General features: G+C 34.8%; 1 pseudogene; it reads right to left on the bottom strand.

Moving 5' to 3' along the window:
- Positions 1-1,163: 1,163 nt before the first annotated feature.
- On the bottom strand, positions 1,164-8,965 carry LOC145938773 (uncharacterized; annotated as a pseudogene).
- Positions 8,966-9,082: the final 117 nt, after the last annotated feature.

Genomic DNA, 9,082 nt, shown 5'->3' with positions numbered 1-9,082 from the left:
CTCTATATAGGTAGGTTTACAACTTTAATTTTCCACTGGTACACGTTTCTATTTTCACTTGGCGCAATTTTTTTTATATTACTTTTGTAGTACGATTCTACATAGGTACGATTCTACATGGGTTTGCAATGGATAATTTTTCATACCATTCTACATGGGTTTGCAATAGGTAATTTTTCATACGATTTTACATGGATTTGCAATGGGTAATTTTTCATACGATTCTACATGAGTTTGCAATGGATAATTTTTCATAGTATTCTACATGGATTTGCAATGGGTAATTTTTCATAGGATTCTACATGGGTTTGCAAAGGTTAATTTTTCATACGATTCTACATGGGTTTGCAATGGGTAATTTTTTGTTACTGGCGTGCCCATACTTGGCGCCTTTTTTGACCTTTTTTTTAAAGGTAAGTTTTTATAGGGATTATATCATTTATTTTTGCATATGATAATATGATTCTGCATGGGTTTGCAATGGGTAATTTTTCATACGATTCTACATGGGTTTGAAATGGGTGATTTTTTGTTACTAGCGTGCCCATACTAGGCGCCTTTTTGTACCTTCTTTTTTAAAGGTAAGTTTTTAAGGATTATATCATTTATTTTTGTATATGATAAACATCTTTAAATAAATAAGTAAAAAACCAACCACCACCCTCGTCATATTTCAAAATACGACGGTTCTCTGCTTACTTTTTAATTAAAATATTTTAATATAATAGGTTTTTATTTATCAGTTGTTGCAATATTTTCATATAATTTTTATAGATTAATATGTCATAAAAATTATATTTATTATTCACAATCTATACCTCTAAGTCCATTGATGAATAATCGTTGCTGCTTATCTAGTTCATTATTAAATATATAAATAAAGCGAAAAGTGTGTTAAATAATTTCATTTTTAGTAGTAAAGGCAAATTATTGACGATTTATGTAAAAAATATTTTTTTGCACCACGAATAATGCTGAATATAAAGCGTTGTCATGAAATTGCTAATAATTATGGTAACAGGGTAATACATTACGATACATTCTTTTATATAGGACTGATGGAAATACAATATTAAATGATTAAATATTAATCATAAATTTGATATTATAAAAATCTATTTAGTGAGAATTTTTCAACTACTTTATTTTGTATCGAATTTGCATTATTTATTAGCTATTTTTTGTAAAAATATCATATAAACATCTTTAGGACCTCTAGGCAACTGCCTCTTTTTAACTTGCGCATCATCAATTTCGATCCAAATATTAGATAGTCCTTCTCTACATATGCTTATATAATGACCTTCATCGGTGCACGAACCATCATAAAGTATAACATTCATCGTCTTGTACAATTGACCCGCTATTAATACTTTAGTTGTTGGAACAGCACATAAGTTAAATTTGTGTTCTGCTTTTATTAATTTACCATCTTGTGATAAAAATTGTATTAAAGGAATAACAATTATTTCTCTTGTTAATGTTACTTCATTTTTAAATATTTTATCAGTTCCAGTACAATATTCACATGATTCGTTGTGTAAGTGAAACCAATGTGAAAACGTAGCATTTAATAAATCATTAAGATTATAACTTTTTTCCTTTAAATTATCAAGGGAAATTGAAATAGCAATATTATTTTCAACAATAGTTTTTGTATTGCCACATGTTTTGCATCGCTTGGTAGAAGTTACCTGATGTATCAAATTTCTTATGCAATCATATTTTTCGCAAAGTGCCGTAAGAAAATCATACGCATTTCGTTTTACGATGCTCGAAAAATATTCTCCTCAACATTGCCGTATTGCATATGTATTTAGATTACGCATTCCATTTTCATATCGATGCATTAATAAATGTAAAACATCTGTTTTGTCGCAATTAATCAGCTGTTGCCTAATAACATTTAAATGTAGTAAACATTGCAATACTGTATTTGCATAACATGAAACTTTGTCTGTATTCTGAAAACCATGTATAATCCAAGCAGTGCTTTGAATTCTTTGATTTGAAGCAATACCTTGAATTTTTTGATCTGAACTTGATTTTTGAATAGAAGCAACTACTTTTGGTAACGCCCATAGAACATCTTTCACTTTATGACAGCGTTCTTTTGACACAGCAATCATTGCTGCTTTTGGATTGTGTATCCGTTTTAAACGATTATATTCAATAATAGCTTCATCGTTAGCAACTATTGCTGAAGGATCAAAGTTAATTAAATGTAATTCTTCTAGAGATGTTACTCGCGACAAGGCAACATAAACTTGACCACAACTAAATACAGAGTTACCAATATCCGTAACAACACTTTGCAAACTTAATCCTTGGCTTTTATGAATAGTGATGCCATAACTTAAAGATAATGGAAATTGTTTTCGTATAACATACGCTCTATCCAATACCTGAAATTTAACCTTTACTCTTTCAATTTCATATTCTAAACCTGATGGTAAAAGAAGTTTAATCTTTTCTATGTCATCAGTAGACGTTTCTCGTACAATTGAAATTACTTTAGCAATTGTACCGTTTACAAGACTCAAACTAGCATCGATGTTACGCCGAATCATAACTTTTGCTCCAATTTTAATTGTAATTTGTTTTGAAAGCCCAGCTGTTCGAGAATTATCATCATCGTTATTTGACAATACTTTTAATACTTTCTTTTTTACATATGATATACATTCAATCGTATCTTGAGCAATTAATAATATTTCTTTGCAAACAATACGACTTAACATTGCATCATTAAGGACATTACACATATTACAAGTTGGCAATAAACAAACAATGTCCGATGGTAAACTGTTAATAAAATCACATAATTCATTTAATCTAGATTCGAAAGAATCAGCTTTGAAAGATATTTTTCTACTCTCTAGAATTTTACAATCAGATTTTGTCACTAAACCTATACGAATTCGCGACAATAACTCACGGTAAGAATCATCTCCTTGCTGGCGCATATTGATTGTCAATTTATCATACTCAAATAATGTAATCCATAAATTAACAGCATTTAAAGAACCAAGACATTTAGCAATTTTTTTATCTGATAAATGTATAAAGATAGAATCTTCGCGTACAGGAGGTAATTGAAGCAAGTCTCCGAATAAAAGAATATGCTTTCCACCAAACCAACCATCATCGCAATCACTAGTGTCAAAAATCTCAGACAATCGAAGGTGTATATATATTAAAGTCAAATTAGATATCATTGACACTTCATCAATTACAAAAAGAATAACATCTTTAAGATCTGCTCGTAAAACTTTCAATACATGATCAGATAATTGTTTATACTTAGGAGTTTGACCATGTTCAACGGGTAATTGAAGCAATCTATGAACTGTCAAACCATCTATATTAAATGCTGCTATACCAGTAGGTGCTGCTACAGCAGTATCTTTGTTGAGATTTTGTTTTATCCAGCATTTAATAGTCTTGATTAAGAAACTTTTTCCAGTACCACCTTCTCCGCTAACATATAATCGTAATATTGATTTATCGGACTCTACAACATTGATAACTTTATCAAATACTCGTTTTTGATCCGTATTTAATTTTACTATCATTTCAGATACATCAATTTCTCGAATCGCTCTATCACCAAGATCTTTAAAATCTTGCATTGCTTCACCAGCCTCTATATTTTGAATACCTATCGCATTTTCAGGATCATCCTGAGACTGCTCTTTTTGGTAAATCGTCATCTAAGCATTGCTGAACTAACTGTTTTGCAGTTGCAAATGCTTTTTGCAATTCTTCTAATCTTTCATGATATTGCAATGCTTCTACAAGATGCAGTTTTACTTTGTGAAACGATTCGGCATAAGTATCGCATTCATTTTTAAGATCCTCTAATTTTCGCCATGGTTTAAACATAAGCAATAACGCAAAGAAATAATTTTCCGGCTGTGTATTAACATTATATCTGTAATGATTAATAAGGTATCCCCGCTGTCGCCGTTTAAGATAACAACCATGACCTATTTTATAATATTCAATATACTTATTTTTCGGTTTGATCTTCGAGATTTCGTACCACTGTGCAAATTTATAAAGAGACGTATTTTCTAATTCGTTTGGTCTATGTGGATAATGATCATCTATCAAAGATTGATAAAATATATCTGTAGATTCAGCATCAAGAGCTTCAATTTCTCTGCGACTTTTTAATTTTCTATATCGTATTTGATTAACATCTAACCATCTGATGGTTGTATTTCGATCAGTTCCATGCAAAGGAATACCTAACAATGTATCAGCAGCTTCGAGAGCTCCACATTCTCTATTATTAGTAAATCGCAAAGCAATATTCCAAAGATGACTCGCTAATGATTTGTTTTTGTTATCCTTACAATGAAGAATAGTCTCAGACAATTCACTTTTTCCCGCTTTATTCATATATTTAGTAACATACCAGGTAAGCAGCGATGATTTTTCACCAATAAATTGTATATCCATATTACCTTCCCATGCAGTAAGAAGAACAGGATTATAGTCATTTATATTAACTTCATTATCCGTTCGAGGAAGATCATAAAGTCTACTTTTATGTTTCAATTGTTTTCTACCGGCTATCGAAGTTGCCACATCTCTCATATTCAAAGTTTCAGTAACGGGACGAGGAAATCCAAAACGACATCGACGAATAACTTTACGTCCTACTTTTTTAGAACGAAGACAATAATCATTATGTGTATGTCGCTGATGCATATCAACACGTCTGTACAACAATGGCGAAATATTTTGATCCGGTATTGTGCAGCTTATATTGTTGTGAAATAAATTTGGAAACTTCCTCAATAGTAGATTCACCGAAAATTGGTGGATTTTTAATCCAAATTAATAAGTGAAAATGTTGTATACCTCTACCTTGATATTCTCGTCGCCAGAAATAGTGCGTTACTTTTCCAATTGGATGATCTTTGGACTTGATGAAGTCAAGCATTGCCCGAAACTTATTATCGAGAAACCTGGATGTTGATACAGGATCTCTAGCAATGAGTACGCTAACGCTTAAGGAAGCGTCATGCCATCCATTTACTTCACGAATATATTCACCTAAATCTTCCCATAACCACTCACTTGGACTTAGTGTTAAAAACCATGTCGCAGGTTCATAATGCTGTGTCATACAATTTAAATCACTTCTCGGTCTACGCCAATATTGCTCCGTATTTCGAAGTGTGGCAAATATTGTACTCAAATTAGATTCCAACAATTCTTTCGATATTACGTCTAAATATTCTGCAGCTGTATAACGAAGTCGCGGATTAGTTACATTCATTTTATGAAAAATTCCACGACTTAATTGACGCATATTTGCATCGTTCAATAAATAAAATAAGTATTGTTGATTTAATCTATACTGTGGATGTTTAGATGTTAAACGACATTTAATAAATTCATGATCATGAAGTTTAACCTGTCTAATCTCACGTTGTCCATTAATACCAGAAGAATATAAATCTGGAAAACACATTAAATCTAAATGTTGCTCACGATTATTCAAAGGCAAGTCCTGAATTTTTAACATTTGATATAAAGCTGTCGCAGTTTTATTTGCTTTCTTTTCATATAAGGGATAGATAGTATATTGTTCATAATAGCCATCGTCTTCAGCATTAGTAACTTGAGTTAACATTGCTTTCCGTTGGCCTTCTAATGTATCATTTTTTATCTCTTCTATCGGATTATTTAATAATTCAGTCTCATCATCAGCTACTTCTGCATTATCTTCTGTCTCTTCCATTTGGAATTCAGAATTTTTTAATTTTGGTAAACGTAAATCATTGTGATTATTTGGCAATATAATATGAGAGTATAAAGTATTGTTGCGCTTTAACCACGTTAAAGCGTCAAATACTTTTTTAACATCAACTACCTCTTCCCAAATAATCTTTGATTTTGTCGGGATACCTCTAACTAATATATATAATTCATGATTAATATTTATTGGATCAGTATTAGAACATAATTTATTCAATGTCTCATGTAACGGAAGTGGTAAATGAAATGTTCTACCTTTAACTTTTGGTACCATTTGTCTTTGAGGCAACTTTTTATTCATAACAGTTCCCATTTTGAGGACAGTTTGAAACGCTTTAGCTCTCTGTATAAGAATTTTTTCGAATGTATTAAGAGATGATATTACTTCAGGCACTTGATTTGTAAAGAGATTATTTAAGACGCAGTATGCAGGTATGAAGCCCTTACGAAATTTGCTTGCACAATAATTACATATATTACAAATTCAAAAGGAGGCTATATGGAGCCACGCGTAGGGTGTAGGTACGCAAATATTAAAAACAAACTTGTTGGAATAACAAATTTATTGAATCTAAACGTTTCGGTCCTTTCTTTGGATCTTCTTCAGTAAATTTAATACAATAAATAATAATGGGGAATCTACATACTACCGCACGTAGCGCAAAAGCCGTGAGCCCCCCCTATCGATATCCCATTAGATAGACAAAGTGACATAATATGTCAGGTACTCAAAGTGGACTCTAATGACGGGTATAGTGAGGAATTTACGAAAGGGGGCTCACTCTTACTCACACACTCATCCATCGCACGTTCACACGACCGTACGCGGACGCGCCCGACGCACGAGTGAAGAAGATATTCGTTTTGATGCTATTTATAAGGCGCCCTACCACGGCTCATAGCCTGTTATCGAAGTCAATGTCAAACAATGTGTGGAATTTATTTCTCCTTCTCTCTCTCTCTCCCCCTCCCTCTCCATCACCACTCTTTCCCTCTCCCCCCTCTTCCCCACCCCCCTCCGTCACCGTCCCTCTATCCCTGTCCCCCCTTCCTCTCGCTTCTTCCCCTTTCTCTATCTCCCTCTCTCAAACATACGATATGTATGGAGATTAATGTTACAAATGATTTATGGCTCTCTAAAGGAATTCGATAACAACTAAACGAAGACCGTCTTTCAAGAAATTTGAGGCATATTTGTCACAACAGATATATATGCTTGACTTAGACACTCTGTGTCTTCTTGTCGGTTTAGGCCATTTATCTAGCGCCTGATAAACAGCATCTCTGAAACAAGTCTCTTCCTTAGAAACGGTTCCTCATCCAAGATCTCAACGTTATCCCAATCAAATTCGTGGTTATTCAGCCTGTGATCCGTGATCACGGATTTTTGCGCGGTGTTTCTTTTTATGTGATTTCTGTGCTCCCTAATGCGTGTTCTCAACTGCCTGCTGGTCTGACCGACATAAGAGGCATTACAATTTTGACATGAAATTTTGTATACAACGTTATTATGCCAGTCTTTCTGCAGTGTGTCTTTATGCACGCGGATAAACGAGCGTAACTTATTCAAACCTGTGTAGGACATTTTTACATCTAGATCACGGACCACATGGCTAAACCGCTCGGACCATTTGGGTATGTATGGGACATTAAAATATGCAACGCGAGCCGAATTAGTATCAGGTGTTCTGTTAGCGTCACCTGAATTATTATTTTTATTTCTCGCAAACAAAGTCCTAAGCCTTTCGTGAAATGTTTCAAAAATCAGTTGTAATGGATACCCATTATCACGTAACACCCCAATGACCAATTCGAGATTCTTTTGGTGATATCTTGGATGTGATAACCAGAAAGCCCTATCTATTAGGCCAAATATTGTGCCTCTCTTGTGGCAGAGAGGGTGACAGGAGTAATAATTCAGATATCTTCCCGAAAATGTTGGTTTATGATACCAATTGAATTCAACGTGTCCCCGGTTTAGAATGAATGTAACATCCAAAAAATCGAGTCTATTGCCCCCCTTTTCCAAAGTAAACTGTAATCTATTATGACACGCGTTAAACTGTCTTAGTATCTCCTGGCTCGTCCCGGGTGGGACGGCCAACGCGATATCATCAACATAGCGTACGTAGATCGGGAGTTCAAAAGGAAGGTCTCCTATCACCCTGCTCTCCAAATCGCGCATGGTTAAATCGGCTACTATGGGAGACAGCGGAGAACCCATGGGCGCTCCGAAGGTTTGTTGATAGATTATGCCATCAAAGGTGAAAAAAGTTGAGTGAAGAACAAGCCGGACTGCCCCCAAAAATTCCACGCGCGGTATCGTACAATTATTTTCTATGAAATTCCACCTCGCGGCTATGCCGTCGACTGCCAAATCCAATGGGACGTTAGTGAATAGAGAGACCACATCCAGTGAAATAAGTTCACAATTGTCACCAACATAAGTTCCATCGAGTTTGTTGACCAGTCGAAAGCTATTCTCCACATGACTGTCCGCCGCCGCGACCGACTTGTATATGATTTTGTGGAGAAACGTCGCAAGACGGTGCAGCGGCGTGTTCAGTGAGGAGACGATGATTCGCAGGGGGCAGCCCGACTTGTGAATCTTAGGGAGCCCATAGGCTCTCGGCAGTACTCCCTCCGAACAATTCAACGACCTGTATGTCGTATCGGATATATAATCTAAGTTTTTCCACCTTGTAAGCAATTCATGCAAACTGTTGATAATTCTTCTGGTGGGATCCTTCTTTGTAGTTAGTAGTATAGTTCCTTTACTATTAACTTGAACCCCTTATCCTTTGACAACCACACAGTCTCCCCTTTGCACATCAGGGAGAAGTGGTTTAAAAACCTTTCCTCAACAGATATTCCATTAGAAATACAGGGAGTTTTGCAACTGGACGACAACTTTTGTTTGCCAAGTAAGAATAAAGATCGAGTTCTTATGGAATTTATCAAAAGTATAGAATATAATATCGACAGAGTGGAAGTTGGCGTTCGGCCTTTGGTTCGCCAGAGGTCGTCGGCAATTGTTAACAAGTTGGCCAGTTGCAACCCTGAAGAATCTTTGTTTGATAAGGAGCTTTCGGGAGCTCCCTAGCAGCGAGAACGTTTATACGCGATAATCCTAATATCATTTTTACGCGAGCCGATAAGGGCAATATAACAGTCGCTTTAGAAAAGACATCTTATTTGGACAAGATGAAGGTCCTCCTTGGTGATACAAATACTTACATTAGAGTAAAGAAGGATCCCACCAGAAGAATTATCAACAGTTTAGTACTCTGCGTTGATACCACTGCTT

This window comes from Prenolepis imparis, unplaced genomic scaffold, assembly GCF_030444845.1.
Source record: "Prenolepis imparis isolate NDT839.2.m4 unplaced genomic scaffold, iyPreImpa1.0 SCAF_1, whole genome shotgun sequence".
In the NCBI taxonomy this organism is placed as follows: Eukaryota; Metazoa; Arthropoda; class Insecta; order Hymenoptera; family Formicidae; genus Prenolepis; species Prenolepis imparis.
The sequence above is the reverse complement of the archived record's forward strand: the minus strand, read 5'-3'. Positions and strand labels throughout refer to the sequence as shown.